Source organism: Chroicocephalus ridibundus, chromosome 6 (genome assembly GCF_963924245.1).
Source record: "Chroicocephalus ridibundus chromosome 6, bChrRid1.1, whole genome shotgun sequence".
Taxonomy (NCBI): domain Eukaryota; kingdom Metazoa; phylum Chordata; class Aves; order Charadriiformes; family Laridae; genus Chroicocephalus; species Chroicocephalus ridibundus.
Window position 1 is genome coordinate 18,590,602 of NC_086289.1, and position 18,318 is coordinate 18,608,919.

At 41.4% G+C, this 18,318-nt stretch overlaps 1 protein-coding gene across 2 annotated transcripts in view; it reads left to right on the plus strand.

The window, feature by feature from the left end:
• Positions 1–7: 7 nt before the first annotated feature.
• LGI1 (leucine rich glioma inactivated 1) overlaps positions 8–18,318 on the plus strand; it is a 31,743-nt gene continuing 13,432 nt past the window's right edge. The window contains exon 1 of one of the 2 annotated variants that reach the window (XM_063339829.1): positions 8–144. The gene's annotated coding sequence lies outside the window, so the exon portion shown is untranslated. Of the gene's footprint in view, positions 145–338; positions 475–18,318 lie in introns of those variants that run through there. The other variant, XM_063339830.1, reaches the window with a different exon arrangement.

Below are 18,318 nucleotides of genomic sequence, written 5' to 3' on the forward strand. Positions count from 1 at the left end.
GCCGCCGGCGGGCGGGGGAGGGCGAGGGCGAGCCGCGCCGGCAGGGGAGGGGAAAGGCGCTCATCATGTTTAGGGCGAGGGGAGTCTCCCTGCCCGGGAACCCGGTGCGCGGCCCCGGCTGCGGCGGTCTCCGCCTCTGGGAAGGTAGGACTCGGCCGCAGGGGTTCGCAGGGAGGCCTTAGCGAGCCCTTCTCCTCCCCGCACCGCTTGGGGCAGGGCAGTCACCCTTGGAGGAGCTGAGCCGGGGAGGCCGTGACGGCTCGGACCCGGCTGCGGGCACCGGGGATGCGAGGGTGGCTGTGGAGGAGGCCCCTCGGGGAGGGAGGCAGGGCCCCGGGAGGGCGCTCCTCGGCGGGCGGGCGCTGGCGGGGTCCCTGGGGCCGGGCTTCGGGCGGTAGGTGTGTGCGCTGCCCGCCCTCGCCGCGGCACGGACCGCGCTCGCAGCCCTGTTAACGCCCCGGCAGCCTCGGCAAGGTAATTTCTGACAGTGGTTTCCACACGTTTTAGCGGTTTCTCTTCTTTTCAATCGCATCTCGCAGTTAGGAGAAGGAGAGGCAGCGTGTGACCCAGTTTCTCTGTGAGGACCGGCGGCAACTGGGTGATAGAGTTTGGGAGCCTGTGGGGTTGCATCAGAGCAAGGAGCTTTATAAACTAAAATTGTTTGCTCATGAGCTAGCTGGGAAATCCCAGCCTTCAGCATTAAGTCAAGCAGCTGTCAAGGGGGTTGATATTGTTTCCCGTCAAACATTAGGGTGCACGATACCTGAACCAGCATTTTGACTGCCCAGGTCTGAAATGCTTTAATCCATCACAGATATTTTCTTCTGGACTGTATCCGAGTTTTCAGCTGTGTTATTGATTCCTGGCGCCTTAAACCGCAGATACACTTAAAACAGGGAAATTTTCAACATTGAAATCCTACTGCTGTCATTGTAATATATAAGTTGTAGCTAGTTGCTATTATGCAGTAAGGCAATCACACGCCATAGTGGACAGTGTACCTCCTTACCTTGGCTACCAAATCTCAGTTTTAAAAGCAAAAGTATTTCTTTTTCCTGACCTGCTATTTTTGTCAGTCATTATGTTATTATCACTCTGAAGGGATGTAAAGGTGATGCTCAAGTGTCGCGTGGAAAGGAACTGAGTGGCAATGTGCTTATGCAGTTTTCTGCTGAAGTCCTACTGAATGTGGCCCGTTTCCTCTAAAGGGCAGAGACTCTGCTGCAAAAATGGAATTATCCTAATTAATAATTTAAATATCTCAAAATAAATAATGTATACCCACAAAGCTGTAATAGCAGGCATCTTTTTGTTGTTCCTCTTATGGAAATGGCAGACTGCTTTAGTGTGAATGAATCCTGACATGATTCTGGAAACTGGGCCAACATATCATTGATTATGCACTTTGAAGAAAAGTGGGAAAGGTAGAGGAAAGATTTACAATTCTTGAATCTTTTGGCATTGTCCTGTGTCCACAAAAGCCTGCGTATAGAAAAAATAGTTTCTGGGACAGAGGAAAATTCTGCAGTGAGTGCAACTATAGCAACTGTTGTAGATGCTGAAGTTATTTTATAAACAGCTTTCCTGAGAACAGCAGCTAGATAATTTAATCTTACTATGTTATGCTTTTCTGATGTCTGACTGTGTTGCTTTCAAACATCACTTGAGTGCTTTTTGTATGTAGGCTACAGTAAGCTACAGCTGGGGTAGTGGATCAGAAATGGCCTCCTAAATAAATTGGAAGTTGAAACTGTACCTGTCCTTAGCCCTTGGTATATGGATTATAGCGTGATCCTGTGGGAGTATCTCCATAGTTTACATCTAGCATCAGTATGCTTTGACACCAAAAAGTCCCACAGGACTGAAAGATATGGTAAAAAGAAGAGGTGGGCATAACTCTTTGCAGGGCATGAAGTGGTACCATTTTAAGTTGGATTCTTGATGGTTGTAAAACCAAAACTTAGGAGCCCAGTTTTCTGTTAGAGGTAAATCAATGTATGGGTCAACTGCTGCTGAAGAGAGCATTCCTCCTCTTGAACTGTCGCTAGTGCTTGTCTGACCACTTGTGCTGAACTGCCGTATTTAATTTTCTGCCAGTCTAGCTCCTCCGACTGTCCTGCTGTGGTGTCTGATGAGTAACAGCGCTGGTGCGAAAAAAGGTTAAGGACGGAGGGACAGGAGAAAAGGGGGAGGTGAGAAACAAGGGTGGCCCTTTTAGCAGCAGCTCTCTATTAGTTCAGCTTAGCAGCAGTGTGAAACCTACTCTTAAATTACAGTAGCCCTGAACATCATGGCCCACAAAGGAGAAAACATCACTGTAGTTCTTACTTTACTCCTGCCCTAAGTCTAGAAATGGGCTAAGTATGAGACCTAGTGTATCCAGAAAGCTTAAGTCAGACATGATTTTAAAACCTTCAAGAAGTATATGTTTTTTCTCCCAGGTTTTCAAATCGTCAACATACTCTTTTGTCAACTTTAATCACTCAATTTTTCTGATGACTCAGTGTAACAGTTCCGTAGGAAGTTCTGTGAAGAAGAAATGGAAATTTCTTCCCTCTCAAAATTCTTCCCAGGCATATTCTTAATAATATGATGACCATGATTCTGAAATACTCCCAAGAGTTCATCAGCTTCTCTGTATTTACATTCATACTATCTTTTTCCAGTCACCTATGTAATCACAGATCATATTATGCAGACCATGGAAATAGCCCCAGTACACAAAAAACTAGACAGAAAGTTTTATTTGATTGAATTTGCCACTTCTCAGCCATTCAGATTCATTAAATGGGTGGTGAAACTGTTGCTGACACCAGTATGAATACATATTGCCTCATGGCATTTGTTCTGGAGGGTGAAATGTGAATTTTAACATCTGGGATGCGTTCAGGACAGACTTCTGACCTTCTTTCTTATCATTCGGGGGTAGCATTATGTTTACGTAAGCCACCTGTTCATTTACTTATTTAATTCCCCCATATTTTTAGAGAGGCTACTTTTATCAATGTGTATGTACCAAAAGAAGGTATTAAATCCTGGAGATGCAGAATTCAGAGGAACATACCTGACATACTTAGAATCATAGAATAGCTTGGGTTGGAAGGGACCTTTAAAGGTCATTCAGTCCAGCCCCCTTGCAATGGGCAGGGACATCTTCAACTAGATCAGGTTGCTCAGAGCCCAACCTGTCCTTGAATGTTTCCAGGGATGGAGCTGTTCCTAAAAGCTTACAGTGTGGGAGATTTCACAGCATAAATAGCTTAATCTATTAACCTCTTAGGTATATAGGGTTTTTTTCCCCTAATGTCTAAGATAAATCTCCTTTGTTGCTACTTGAGATAATTTCTTAGTGCCCTACACTAGTTGATACAGAAGGCAAGAATTGATCATCATTTTAATAACAAGACACACGTGCCTCCATTCTTCCATTTGAAGCTAATTAAATAAAAATCTTTCATCCTTTCCGTATAGGTTACATTTTGGAGAACTCTTCTATGTTTTATTGCTCTTCTTCAGACTCAGATTTTAAGAAACACTAAGCACAACCATTTAGTCCTTATCAGTCTTTAGCTAGGAAGAAACACCTCAGTCTTCCTGCAAGACGTCATTGCCTCCTAAGATCTTCTGGTAAGGTTGCTTAAACTCAACAGCCTCTGATTTGTTTGGTCAAAATTAGTTTGGTTAGCTGATTAAAAAATGCATCCAATTTTTAATGAAGCAAATCGGGCAGCTTTGCTAGCAGGCCAGAAGAGGCAGCTACCACTGGTATGGAGAGCAAGGCCAAGGTGGTCACTGAGAACCACATCCATTATAAGAGCTGTTTTCAGAGGACATATATGACCATATTTGAGTTTGATCATGAGAAAATAATGTGGAAACATCAAGAATTCTAGTAAAATTGAGGTTTATCATGTCTAATCTTTCCTTGTTCTCCATGAAGTCAGTTATTTTGTTGAAAAATGAGGAAATTAGGCTTTCTAACATTACTTGATATTGGCACCTTCTTATCTTCTACATGTCTATGAAATAAGTTGCCAAATCATTTATTTTCTTGTCTTCATAGTATGAACAGTCTCATGGCATCTGTCACGTTCCTGATTTTCATCTCCCTCTATCTGAAGTCCGCTAGTAATTTGTAGAAAAGCAAGTAGAACTAAAAATGGACGTTCACATATGCCAGTAACGTTATATGCAGTAAGTGTAGTTCTTTTAGATGTACCTGGGTACAACTTTAGGGAAGGACTGTGTTGGATGCCTCCCAGCAAGCCCGGAGCAAGGTCTATACTTCAGTCAGGCAGCAGACTCCTAAGCTGAAGACTTGGGAGGGAATTGCAGTGGGGCTGTGCTGAGGGGCAATGGCTCCCACTCAGCAGTTCCCATCACTGCGACCGGTCACTCCAGACTAGCCATTAACAACTACTGCCCTTCTGTAATCATCTAGAGGTCATGTAAAGAGAGCAGGCTGTTGAAATGCATGTTTATTTTGTTGAATTCAGTAAATTCCACGTTTTTTGTCATGCAAAGGATATCAAACGTAGAGTTTAATTAGCCACTAGGTGTCAATGTTGTTGTGCTAAAAGGCAAATGCAGTTTTATTTGTTTGGCTGATAATTTATTAAATAAAAGCACTTCTGGATTTAAATTTTTTTCCAGTATAGAGTCAGTTACAAAAAAATATCACAGACAAGCCCATGCTATGTCCATTATTTCAAGAGCAGCTGTGCTGTTTTATGCTTTTATGGAGTTGTAATTACCATTTCAGCGTGTAATCACTGTCAGAAAAGTGCCTTTGAAAAAATAGCATCTGACTGTTCATCAGTTTCCTCCCTTGTTCCAAAATCCCATATCTTTGTCTAAGTAACCACAACTATTGTATTGCATTGTATTTGTTAATAAGATAAAACAGACATAATAATATCATATCTAATCCTATTATAAGAGTATAGAATTTCCTAAATTCCAATTATCAGTGGAAATTTTCCTCTTAATTATTGCCGTTTAACACCGTTGGAGATCAGCGTCAAACGCACTGTGTAGGGACAGAATTTCTGGAACACTAAGGCTTCCCATATGATAAACAATTCGGAAAACTTGGTTCTTTTAAAAATCTGGCACTGATTCTTTATATGTAAAGGCAGAGCTGACAGATGATGGAATTTTAGAAGGCTGCATGGAGTAGAATTTGACCCATGGACTTTTCTTATTCCAGGCTCCTGTACTTCTAGGGTGAACACGTAACTCCAAACCTCCACAGCTACTTATTGCCTAATGCAGTGGTAGACTTTTATCTGAAGGCAGTGGTTCTGTTGGCCATCTACAGAGCACTTTGAGACCAAAGTTTGGGAATTACTTTTATAAACACTAATCCAAAACTCAAGAAGAGGATAGTACGCATCTCAGATTCCAGGTTAAGGTTGTTCTGCTGATAGGGGAAAAACAATATCAAGGGCTTTTATTAAAAATGGAGTTGAAGCTTTCAGCTGATGTGAAAATATCCAAGAAGAAAAAATACGAGGAAATCGCTTCATTATCATGGACTGAGCTAGTTTATGTCATGCTGACCACTTTATTTGATGGTAAAATCCCTTACACTCCTAACATGCTAATGAACCACAGATAAATGAAGACTTATAATTGTTTTGATTTCTAACACCTGTTTTAGTTTTCTTGACTATGAATACAGTTATGTAAGAATCTTATTATAACATCTTGAAAAACAGATTGTTTCATTCATTCATTCTGTTGCACTCAGAGCAACAACCTTGATCCTAAAATTTCTGTGAACTTCAAAAAATATCATTAAAATATATTAAGCTGCATTAAAATAAACACACTAATATGTGTGTTTATTTTAGATAACACATTTATTTTGTTTATTTTTGTTTGTTTATTTATATTTATATAAATAAAGCCAGTATGACCCTATAAAGACTAACTGATTCAGTTATGGAAATAATAAAGCAGACTTGCGTCAAAAAATAATTCATGGAAGCAACCTCCCATATTATCTCCACAGTTGTGTTTTTTTTGACAAAAAGTAAAGAATCTCACCTAATAAATCCCCTAGAGATACATTATGCAGACTCCTGTCTATAGTCCTTTAATTGTCACTGCTACTGCCACAGTTGTTTTGTGGCAGGTAGTTTTGGTCTCCAGAGCTCACAGTCTGGCAGCTCTGCTGAGAATAAAGCTCACTAAAAGATTACACACGCATGTAGGCATGCATAAACAAGTATAGTGACTTCAGCCTATGAAGAATTTAATTAAAAAGTAATTATCGATATGCATAAAATAGCACTTCGTAGTTTTATCAACCTGCATTGAAATAAAGGGAATACAGAAATTAACTCCTCCAGTGTGTTCCAGTTTTCATTTGAGGAGATTTTAGAAGTGCATAATGCTTAAATTCCCCAAAGTATGAACATTTTCCTAAGAGAGCAAAGAATGCTTAATCCGACTTTTATGTCTAGATCTGTTATGGTGAAAAGCGACTGATGGCATTCAAATACATAAATCCAAGAAAAAATGAAATGTGATATCAGAGTTATTTATGAGGGAAAAATGAGAGAAAATAATAAGCAAGAGACAAGGAAAATATAGTAATGTGGAAATAAAAAAAACAAACAAACAACCAACCAACAAGCAATGTACTTGTTTTCTTTAAATTGTATTGTTTTCTGCTGGATTTGTTTAGTGAAAATAAAAGAATATGTGAGCAAAATTACAATCCATTGCACTTTTAAATCATAGTGGAACAGATATGCGTTCCTTTGTTCCCTGATGCACATTTTTGTGCATAATCTCAAACATGTATATATATATTCATAATAATTCATTTATGATGAAAATTGAATCAAGGTACAAATCATTGACAGTTGAATGTATGGAATCTAAAGTCTATATAAAGAGGTGAGTGACGAGTCCCTGCCTTGAGTCATAGAAGCAGTTAAGCGCCACTCATGTACCTGGCGTAGAAAGCCTGGAAAAGAAAGGTGCCTAGGCTGAGTCTAAGATATAATGTAAGAGAAAAAGAAGGTCTTATTTCTGCACTCATGTTCCAGAAAAACACCTGTGCATTTAGAGATGTGTTGCTTAACCAAAAGTTGAGATCTTAATCCAGGAATCAAGAAAGTCAGTCCTGAAAATTGTACTACGCAGCTGGTCAGGCGTGTTCATCACCGTGTTTTCCACTGGTTGTCCTAAAGCTAAGAAAATATTTCATAGCACAGATTATTTGCAATGTACAGTGGTATAGTCAAGTGATTGGAATCTCACAGATAGATTAAAAAAAATAAGGTATAAGGGCATAATGGCCATAATGATGGCAGAATCAACCCTCATTCTACATTATGACTTCAGTGAGATACTTACATAGTCCAGTAGTACAATAACTGCACGTAGAGGCTGGTGGTACCTGGGCTGAGGTGATCAATAGCTGATCATTCAGTGGAAACTGAAGGATACAGGTATATAAAGAGGCTTCTCTGAGCAGTAAAGTAGGATGAATCTGTAAAAATTCCTATTTCATTTTTTTTTTATGAACATGCTTATAGACTACTACTGTGAGACCCCACTTAATTAATAATACCATTAGCCATTCTGCTATAACTGACCTTTCATTAGCAGAAGTATACTACTGATTGCCAGATTTTGGAAATAATAGGGGTTATATTTCAAATTAAATACAATTTTGTGTTATTTAATCACCAATATCATTCAGACATAAAGTACTGAAATACTATCTACCTTTCTATTGAAAGCATTGCCAGGATACTATTCATTCCACGGCACCTAAGTGGAACGGGAAGGATAACTATCCTAAATGGGAACAATTAGTCTAACTTAGTTTCAAATATCGAGTTATGTTACTTACAGCCAGCAACGCTGAGCCGTGCAATACCCACAACTCTAGAAATAAAAATGGCAGAGCCAAAAAACTGCTGAGGAAAGTATCTACAGCAGGTAAAAAGAAATATTCCAGCTTGTACCTTGGGAGAGATCCAGCTACTTGCTGAAACCACATTCAATTTGCAAGTGATATGTTAAATTGTTAACAGTTATGTATCTAGATGACTGCCTTTCTTGAATGGAAATAAAACATAACCACATGAAAGATAAGGGTCAGGACATGAAGTGAGATTTGAGTGAAAAACAATTTCCTTTAGGATATCATGGAATTTTCTCTCAAGTTTGCATTATACTGTCCTCAAATATACAGTTCTTAAAAGATGGACTCTATTATTTAAAATTATGTTAGGATCTGTTTTAATTTATTCTAATAATCCTGTTTTAGTCGATCCGTGCCGCTTTTTCCCTGTACAACTAACTTTTATTTGAACCTCAGCCTTAACAGTCAGTATTTGTCAGGTTTCTATAGTCTGAGTCTGCTAACAAAAGGAAAATATTCTTCTTAGATATGGTCATAATCCATCCACAAGTTTCAAGAACTAGGAAAACTGGTATTTGGAGATGAAGCATTAAATTCAGTTCCTAATGTGGGACTCCTGAAGCATCATCTTTCTCATACAGTTTTCGGTCCAGCTTCAACTTTTCATTGTAGATTTTCTAAAATCACCTAATTTTTTAGAAAGTTAATGTAGCTGAGTAAGTTTAAGGTATTCAGTATACAGAAATGAACCAGTTTTATTACGTGTTTGGGAGCTAATGTATACTGTGGAATAAAACTCCTGTGTTTCTAGGCAGGAGGTACTGTAATGACCAATATTTTGCCATCCATTCTTTCTTGCAACTTTCCCTTTAACTCATGTATTCAAATTCAAGATCAGATTGTTACCACTTGGAAGGATTTTACTGCATTATGAAAGAAAAGTAAGTCTTACTCAGACACTTGCTTATCTCCATTAATCTGATCTTCATCATCCTGAAAGGATGCAACCAGTGGTATTCTCCTAGTGTAGAAAAGTGATTTCCAAAAGCTGGAAAATACTTTAAGGACCTTTTAATTGCAGAGTATAGCGATAACTATGTTCTAGAGATGGTCCTCAAAACTTTCACGTGTTCCAGCGTGACAAAATCTTTCCTATGATTCAAAAACTTTTGTCAGACAAATTGTGAAAACGTAGCTTTTATAGCTTATAGTGTCAAATGACGCTTATCTATAGCACACTTCACTGTTTTATGCTGTATATGAGTTGGAAAGTTATGTATAAGCAGTTTTTCACTTGCACTATCCATTAAAGTGTAGACAGGGAGGTAACTTCCAAAATTAACATTAGCTTTGTCAGCATTGTCACAGGGCACACTGCCAGAAGTTCAAAACAACGGTATGTCGTACAATTTTTTAATGTGGTTTCATTGCTGTCTTGAAAATAATCAAATAGATCATGAATTGTCATCCTTTCAACTCTGTAGTAAGAACAACTAGCGAAGCATTTTGATATTGTCTTGGAGACATCAATGCCTGCAGAAAAATATGCCCATACAACAGAATATTACATTGTTTTCCCAGTTAAAAATAAGCTAATGCGCTATTAATATATGAAGGTACTGTTGTACTGTGATCTAACACTACAGTATGAAAACCGAAGCCTTAAACTTAGGGTGACATCCATGATTTGTATTGATTTCCAGTTCAGTGCAGTCTTAGAACAACACAAATACCCTGACCTTGGAGCCTCAGAGTCTTTACAAAAGGGCCACAGATAATGACACGGCTGCCCATCAGCCACATCCACGCGGATGCTCCCTGTCCTCGGCAAAGAGGGATTTAGCTGTCTTCCTAACATCACCCATTCGGAATCTATAGCAACCCTCCTCTAATACGTGAAGCTATTTTTAGCATCAGGGCAGCCTTGAAAACAGCAGGTAAAGCATGAAAAGAATGAATAAGTGGTTCTGGTGCTTGCCTGTGAATAGAAGCTATATATAGCTCTTGAGAGAGAGAGAGAGATCTTAATATATATAATGTGTATATGAAGGGAGATCTGCCTCCCTGAAGGGAGGCAGAAGTGTCAGAAACAGAGTAGAGCATTATCGCTATGTCTGACCTGAACGGTTATCTGAAGAGTCATTATTTCACATTGTTCTGTTTAGACAAATAAATTGTTAATGGAATCAGGTATCTTTGATTCAGTCTTTATTTGCAAAGAAGCATGCATTTCCCTGAGTGAAAAGCAAATTGAACAGCAGGAGACTATTTGCAGCTCCAAGCTCCTTTCAGCCAATACTTGCTCTAAGAAGTCCTCTAGGGATGTTCTTCAGGACCCCCTCTCCAATGCCTGGGGTCTGAGATCTCAGCTTCTCTACTGCTCTCCGAGTCCCATGCCTGGTTTCTTGTCCTTTTTCATCTGTTTGCTTCAAAAAATGCTTGGGAAAAAAAGCCACATGTGCCTTTGTTTAATCAGTAGTCTGTGTCATTTATTTAGCTGGGGAGCTATATTGCTTCATGAAGGAGCTTATTACTTCTTACTGATGTACTATATTGAGGCTGGGAATTAGGCCCTCCAGTTTTAATGACTCTTTGCCTAAATCACAAGGGCAGCAACAGTGGAGACTTGCAGATGCCTGAAAGTGATTGGTTTCTAAAAGAAAGTCAGCTGTATGGAATTCGGATTGTTGTCTTAGGAAAGTGATATATAGGAAGCATTGTTAGCCCAAAATGTGAATGTCGTCATACTGAAGGTAGGGAAAATCCTTTAGCTTCTGAGCAGTCATAACTAAAACATCTATCTCTCTGTTGCTACGAAAATTAGATTTAAAACTATAGCCAGTTCTTAGCTAACGACGTTGTGTTGGTTTTGCTCTCCCACTGCAGAGGGAGAGAGCCAGCAGCCAAAAGAGCAAATCCTTTCTTAAAGCTGTACTGAGTAAATAGCGTGTTGGCATCTGAGCAAACCAATGGTGATGGACTTCTTCAGCCCTCCGAAGTCTCCTCTGCAGGGGGATGTGGTTCGTAAGGAAAAGGGAGTGGGGAGTTCAGCTTGGTGCGCTGTCTTATTTGATGGAGAATCTGGGCTTGCTCAGTGGCAGTGTGCCCACCATAGCGTGGGGTGGGGTGTCAGGCACATCTAGTATTTGCTTGAGGTAAAAGGGATTAACTCTTACCGAAATAAAGTCTTTTTCCAAATTTCTTGAATTGTTAAAAACAATAAAAACATCAGTAAAATACACTTGTGGAGCTATCACCAACGACCCCTTAAAATGTTTCAGCGCTGATCCAAATCCCAGCTTTGTAAAGCGTTTTGATTAGCAATGATGAAACAATAATATGTGTTTGATGAGGCAAATCCTTCTCATGGTGCAATTCATTATGTCAGTGGCACTCCAGCCAGGCTTTTACTTGAACTATTTCAGTGACTTCAGTGGTACTAAGATTTCTTTCATTGTGAATTATTCAGGACGTAGAAACCTTCTGTTTTTAACGAGTAAAGAGTCTCTCCTCAAAAGCCTGTTATCTCTGCCATCTAACAAATAAATTTCCTATGTGCATTTAAATAAATAACATTTAGGTGGGGGTTTTTTTGTGTGTGCAAAATGACAAGGAAAATTAAATACAAGTTTATAAAGATTAGAATAATTCTGCAGGGAGCCAATGCCATCAAAAAAGTACAGAAGGGCAACGTAAGATAGCACAGGTCAAGGAAAGGATTTTATAACATGCCGTCTGTTTTTAATTAGCATCTTGGCAAACTGAAAGAGCTCAAACATTTTTCCATGAAGAAATGTATTATAGACTTTTCTAGTTGCCAATTAAATGGCATTTAGCTACAGTGACAGTGGTATGTTGTTTTGGGTCTGTAGAAAGCACTTGCTCATGCTAGAATATCTGGGACATTTTGTTTCAGATACAGGGTTCTCACTGGACTGGATTTTCTATCCCTCTGTATTTTTACTGTAGGCATGAAGGACACCTCCTATGAACAACTATTAAATTAATAAATAGTGCAAGGGGCTGGCAGGGTGGAGATCATAATTATCAAGTGTCAGTTTGTATACACCTCTTGGGGGTCTGTCATCCAGTTAAATGGTAACTTTTAAACAATGCCAGCTAAATACTAGGGCATTTTATGAGGTCCATATTTTGTCCTGTGTGGTCCAGACTGAGGTAGTTTGTCACCAGTTCTGTCCTATAGTTCATTTAAATGCTTGTGAACATTTGTAATATGAAACTGCCCCTTAAACGTGTGGTTCGCTATACATTTTCTCTTAACAGCGAAACCAATGCTCCCTGCCCACCCGGGTCCTCAGCTGCTTGTTCTGGCTCTATCAGTTTTTTTGGTTTGGAAGTGTTTGGGCTTGTTTAGGGGTTTATTTGGTTTTCATTCTCTTACCAGAACATTTATTTGATCCAGTTTAGAGAATAGCATTAGAGATGGAAACACCAGTAGTGAGCTGTGGAAGGGGCAGAAGCAAGAGCCTGTGGAAGAGTGGAGAAGAGAGAAACCATCCCATTAAGGAAAGCGTTCCACAGAACTATGTTCTCAGTATCACCATGTCATTTTCTTCAAAAGTCATGAGACCATTTCCAATTATAAATTAACCATAGATTTTATCAGTTGTATCATGCTTTTAATGTTTGATCAGGCCATGTAGGGGAAAAAAAGGCAAAAAAAATAGCTTGCATATTTGAACACAACTTTTCCTCCCTGAGGGTTCCTATAGAGGGCACTTTAATCTTATGGTAGGGTGCACGCTAGGTGACGAGTCTGATGTCCGTTCCACTGAAGTGGATGGGCATCTTGTCTGGCTGAAAGGTGTCCCCATTTCCAACCTTGCACACGTGAGGTGCTGATCTTCCCAGAGTCTGAATTAACTACTGGCAACTTTTCTTTAATGTTTTCTTGAAAGATGGAGAAAGTGCAGATTTCTGCAGCAAGTAAAAACAAGGTGTTCTTCTTTATTGTTTCCTCTCTTAATACTTCCCTCTGTACTAGGTGCGGTCTCAGTTCCTGCTGTGAACCATGAAGCTTCACACATCTTTGAATGGGGCTCTCCTTTGCTCTTGAGCTTCTATGTTTGCTGTTTTCACAGACATACACCCCCCCCCCCCATCTCTAAATATCCATTGTCGGCATTTTCAAGGCAAAACACAGACAATAGAAACAAAGCAGGAATTATTTCTTCAGAGCTGGAGAAAAGTGTCTAGTATTCAGGAGAGCAGTTAACTTCATGCTACTGGATTCTGTGCCACAAAGCACACAGCTTTGTAACGGAGATTATGAGCCTTCTAAAAACCTGAGAAAGCAAGTGGTCCCACCCTGCTGGAAAACAGAAGGCGGGAGCCAGGGAAGAGCTGAGGAATCACAGCTCTGGGATTTATACGGGCATCCAGTCCCCTTCAGAGGAGCAGGAACAGACAACCCTGAAGGAAACTGGGGATCAATACATAACAGGATCAGTAGGATTCGTGGGCTCTTTCTCATGGTGAAGGGCCAATCCAGTAGTTGAGGCTTTGTCTATGTCTGACCTGAAAGACAATTAATGGACTTTTCTGTTTGATAGTTTGCTCCATTCTTTTTCTTTACGTACATAAAGTAAAGCTACCAAGCTGTGGCACTTACCTGCCTGCCTTGGAAGACAGTCAAACCAGCATGAATGGGCATCCCACAGTTAACATTAGCAGTATTGTCAATATCAGCTGTTCAAAGATGATGGATTAGGTCCTTAAAATTTTGCAATACTGTTTCAAAAGTCATGTGGTATCAAACCAGTACATTTTGGATACTTCATATCTTGCTTCTGAGCCTTTATCCCTCTTGGTTACCCATGAGGTTAGATTAGGCGGCCTTCCTAGGTCCCTCCCAGCCTGAGAGCACCTTTAAAAAATCACAAGGCGTAGAAGCCCTATAGCTTAAAAGTGCCTTCTGAGGTAATTTCTAATATTCTCTACTATTTAAAAACCTGCAATTGACAATGAAGCATCAAGGATCATAAAGATGTTGGAATTCCTTGGTTGTAACAAAATAAAACCTAAACATAGAAGAATTTTGTCTAGCTTCTCTTTGGATGTTTTTCTTAAAGAATGACAGTTCAGATAACAGTCCATCTCTCCTGATGTACTTTGTTTCATTGGTCAAATTCTGGTGTACCTAAGCCAGCGAGCAGTCCTGGAGCCACCTGCACGGTCTCCAGGACATGCTCAGAGGATTCTGTCACCATGCAATTTTGGCCATGAGAGCTAAGACCGGACTCTCTCACCGGCAGAGGTGATCCCTTCTAACTCCACAGTGAACTGTGAACTGGCTACTTTATGCAAGGGAAAGGAGACCACCCTCATAGTTTTTCTTTCCTCTAAAGTTGGCAGCAATTACGTAACTATTTCCTCAGCTTTTTGACACAGGGACTGGCCTGGTTGTTCCACTTGCAATGAAAACTCTTGTCATGTAACAAAGAAGGAAATCCGTAATACGGGCCTGTATAGACAGGGCAGGGCAAAGTCAGAAGAACTTTCCAAATAAAAAGTGCTGGGCAGCCGTGTGATCATTCCCAAGCGAGCCTGTGCTATGAGATGTTGTAAAGGCATCTTGAGTTTTATTATGCCCAACCTGCAGAAGGCCTCTTCCTGGCAATGGCTCTTGGTGCCAGATCCACCAGGAAGCATAGTCCTTTCAGAACTGTTTAGAATGCACAAGACTTCTTAGTTTTGTTTATTGAAAGTACGGCCTTGGTCTCAGCTGCTTTAAATTTGCCATTTGCTGCAGATTTTCTTAAAAGGGTGGCACCGGGAGAGCGAAAACTCAGGCTCATGAGATGCTTGTAGGAGTCTTTGATCTCAAAATCCTTCTGCTCCAAGCACAGTGGTGACACAGCAGTGACAATGGTTTGTTCTTTAGGAGACTCATAAATATTGGGGTGTAATTTGGACTATTGTGCATCTGTGTGGTGGAATATTAGGGCCCTAACACCAACTGCAGTAAAGTTCACTCAAGTCTCGCCATCACCATCGGTGGATTTTGGCTTAGGCCACACGTGTGCGGGCGGCTCATCCTGAGCGCAGAAAAGGCAACACAATTTTCTAAAAGCAGGGTGAAATAAAGGATAACTGTAACAATATATGTATCTGCAAAGGGAAATGTAGTCAGCATGAAACTGCAGGAAGCTTATTAAAATTTTGTCATATGTTGGTAATGAAAACATATTGGGCTAATGCAAATATGCAAATATAGTCAGTGGAGCAGAGTTAATCCCTCAAAAAAGTATTAAATATTTTTAAAAATAATTTTTGGCTCTGTGTTCTGACCGTTTGTGTTTGCTTTCCTCAGACGTTGTAGCAGACAGGTTTGCTCGTAGAAGTATCCGCATTTTAACCAGATGTTCGAGAATATCGCTGAAAATGTATTTTTAGTAAATCTAGTAACAATTATGATAATAAATGCATATGTTTGTTCTAGAAACCAAGCCACAAAAGTTGTGCCGGGTCGGCCCAAAGAACCCGAGAGATGCTGGGTGGTGAACACACCCCCGCTGCCGCCAGGACGGTGCGGGCGGGCGCGGCGCGGGGCGGGCGGGCGCGGCGCGGCGCGGGCGGGGGGGTTTCCGCGATACCGGCCCGCCCGCCGCCGTCAGGGCAGCCCCGGCCTCGCCGGCGGGGCGGCTGTACCGGTGGCCCCTGTGGGGACCCGCTGGCCTGCTCGGTACCGACACCGAGCCAACGGTGTCAGGCAGAGCCACCACACGTCCCTGCCCGCACCCGAACATGTCTGCCGGCGCTGCGCGGCAAGGTGAGAGTTTGTCAGCTCAGACGTTGTCAAATGCCGGGAAGCAGACCCAGCTCCCTCACCCCTCCCGCAGAAACCTTGCTGAAAAAAAAGGGAAAATAAATAAACGTTGAATCACGTTGTGCCTAATCACTACCTGAGGCGCCGGGGGAAAACAAGCCGGTGAGGAGGTCGGGGCCAGCGCGGGGATGTGGGCACAGCAGGCAACCGGCCTGCTCTGTTGGCCACGAAACAAACCCCCATGGCATGGCTACAGGGTGAGCCAAGTGTTGTGATGGCTCCAGAGCAGCTACGCCACCGAAAAGCCACCAGCCCATTTGTTTTTAACTGCTACATGGCGAGACATGAGACACTGAGCTCGGCACAAAAGGAGCCTGGAAAATGTGATTTATGCCCCTCTCTTGACAGCTGTGTTCTAAATATTCATAATATTTGCAATTTTGGAAAAAGCGGTTGTTTTGGCGTGTAGTTTGGAATAGAAGACTAACTTCCAGGCGGTTCTCTGCACGGACAAAACTGGAGTCGGGTTACTGCCCTGCTGCAGAGTGTGCTTTTGTTACTGAAAAACCGCTAAGCTGCAAAGTTTTCAGGAGGTTCACAATGTGGCTGGAGTATTAACTAAAAAGAAGTGCCTCAGTAATTGATGGTGGATTTCAGTGAATGAGCCGAAGGAAATGAAACACGGGGTTACACCATCAATGGCAAAATATCGCCATGGCAATGGGTAGCTTTGCCAGGAATAAACAAACAAACAACAACAGTCCTCTTCTCTTTCAGCAAAAAGTTAGAGAATTTTCTGTTCTCACCTCACCAAAGTCTGTGCTTTTGGACATCTTGGAAGGGAGAAGATAGCGTACCCTACTTACACAGGTCCCACAAATCCAGCTCCCTTCTCAGTCGTACAATTAGATCATTTCCAGAGCAAGAAGTAACCTTTGTATGCAGGGGAAGGCATCGACATTTGTTTTATAATGATTTCAGTGCCTTGGTTACTGTAATTCTGTACCATTTTCTTACAGAAGGTGGACGGGCTCAGCTCTGTGTCACTCCTAGTTGAAGTCAATCCTGCTTCAGGAGAGACTGCTGACAGGGAAGATTTCCTTATGAGCAAAAAACATGGGCCCGCACTTAAATTAATAAAGAGCTTTAAAAAAAACCCACACTGCAGAGAGCAAGGGAGCTGAGAAAGCGCAAGCTGCCCTTTTCCACAGGCACGGGTGCCAGGCGGGGAGTGTGCTGGTGCACAGGCACCAGAGACCTCTCCCAGCAGGACCTTCAGCGGCGGCTCTCTGCCTCTGAAAGCTTTCTGGACGTTTCTGGCCATCCCCCGTCTCTCAGAGGATGCAGTCCCACCACCGGGTGTGAGCTCTGTGGGTCTCCTCTCAGCCCAGGGAGACGGACCTCAGCCACCGTCCCGGCAAGGACTCAGTGATGTTGGGGTCCTGCCTAGTGTCCATACACCGAGTTTCTTGCAGTTTTGCAGGCTGTTGTCCCCCTTTGCCGTCTTCCACACGTAGCGTGTGCCTCTGGGCACCCGTATCTGGGTATGCACTGGGCCTTGCTGGCATCGTTCCTGAGGAAGACATGGACAGCGTTGGTCTTGAGATTTCATGGCCTGTAGAGCAGGAGCAATGGGCCAGAGGCAGGTGGCCATGTGGAATCAAAGGAGGAGTAAACAGCAGTGAAAAGAGATCTTCTGGCTTACAGGTGTCTCCTGGTGAGAAGACGGCACCTACGTGAAGCAGACAATAACAGGCATGACTGTATTAAACTTCTGTACCGTCAGGTTGACCCTGTTAGACTTTGTGATCTGTGTAACCCAAACAGTGCTGCCAGTCTGATGGGGAAGTGTCAAGACCTATTAAAGTTTACAGAAGTCTTCTAATAGCAATCCTGTATTGGAAAAAATAAAATCATCCCATATGGCTTTCCAGCTATTTGGCATTCATTAGTTTTGTCTTACCATTCTTTATATAATAACATTTAGGTGCTGCTTAAGTCCCCTATAAAATATTTAATGTAGTTTACTGTAAAGTCTTCAGGCTGAGGACTGTATCTCACAGAGTATTCATCCCGCACTGAGTACTAATTTCAATTGCAGCCTCCAGACAGTATTGTAAAGATTCATTATTACCATCAAGATCTGTCCCTACCCTGGCACTTTTCAGAGAAGGTCCATTCTTAACTACAGGTTTAACATCGCTGGTGTTTAAATAGCAATTTTCTTTTTTCCATCTAAAATGATCAAACTGGTCTCCAAGCAAATGAATTTTTTAATGTGAACTTTTAATTAATCTTGTCGATTTTGAATGGTGCTAGATCCACTTTATTTAACTAGCTCAGAAAACGTGTAACAAAATAAGAATGTTTTTAAAAAGAAAAAGAAAAAAAGGGCAGTTGGGGTCTATTTTGCATGAGAAAATATTTTGTTTAGGAATGACAGTTGTAGGCATTCTCTCATACATTTTAATATTTTCCATGTGTGGCAGCTTGTTTTTCAGTGGTACAAATATGTGCAATAAGGGCTAAGGATAAAAATTAATCTAACAGCTTTTGCAGCAATGCTTTTGATGGTTTCACTCGATTTCATTTTCCTGTGGATACTGCCGTTAGTTCTGCTGCTTGCAATTTGCGAAGCATA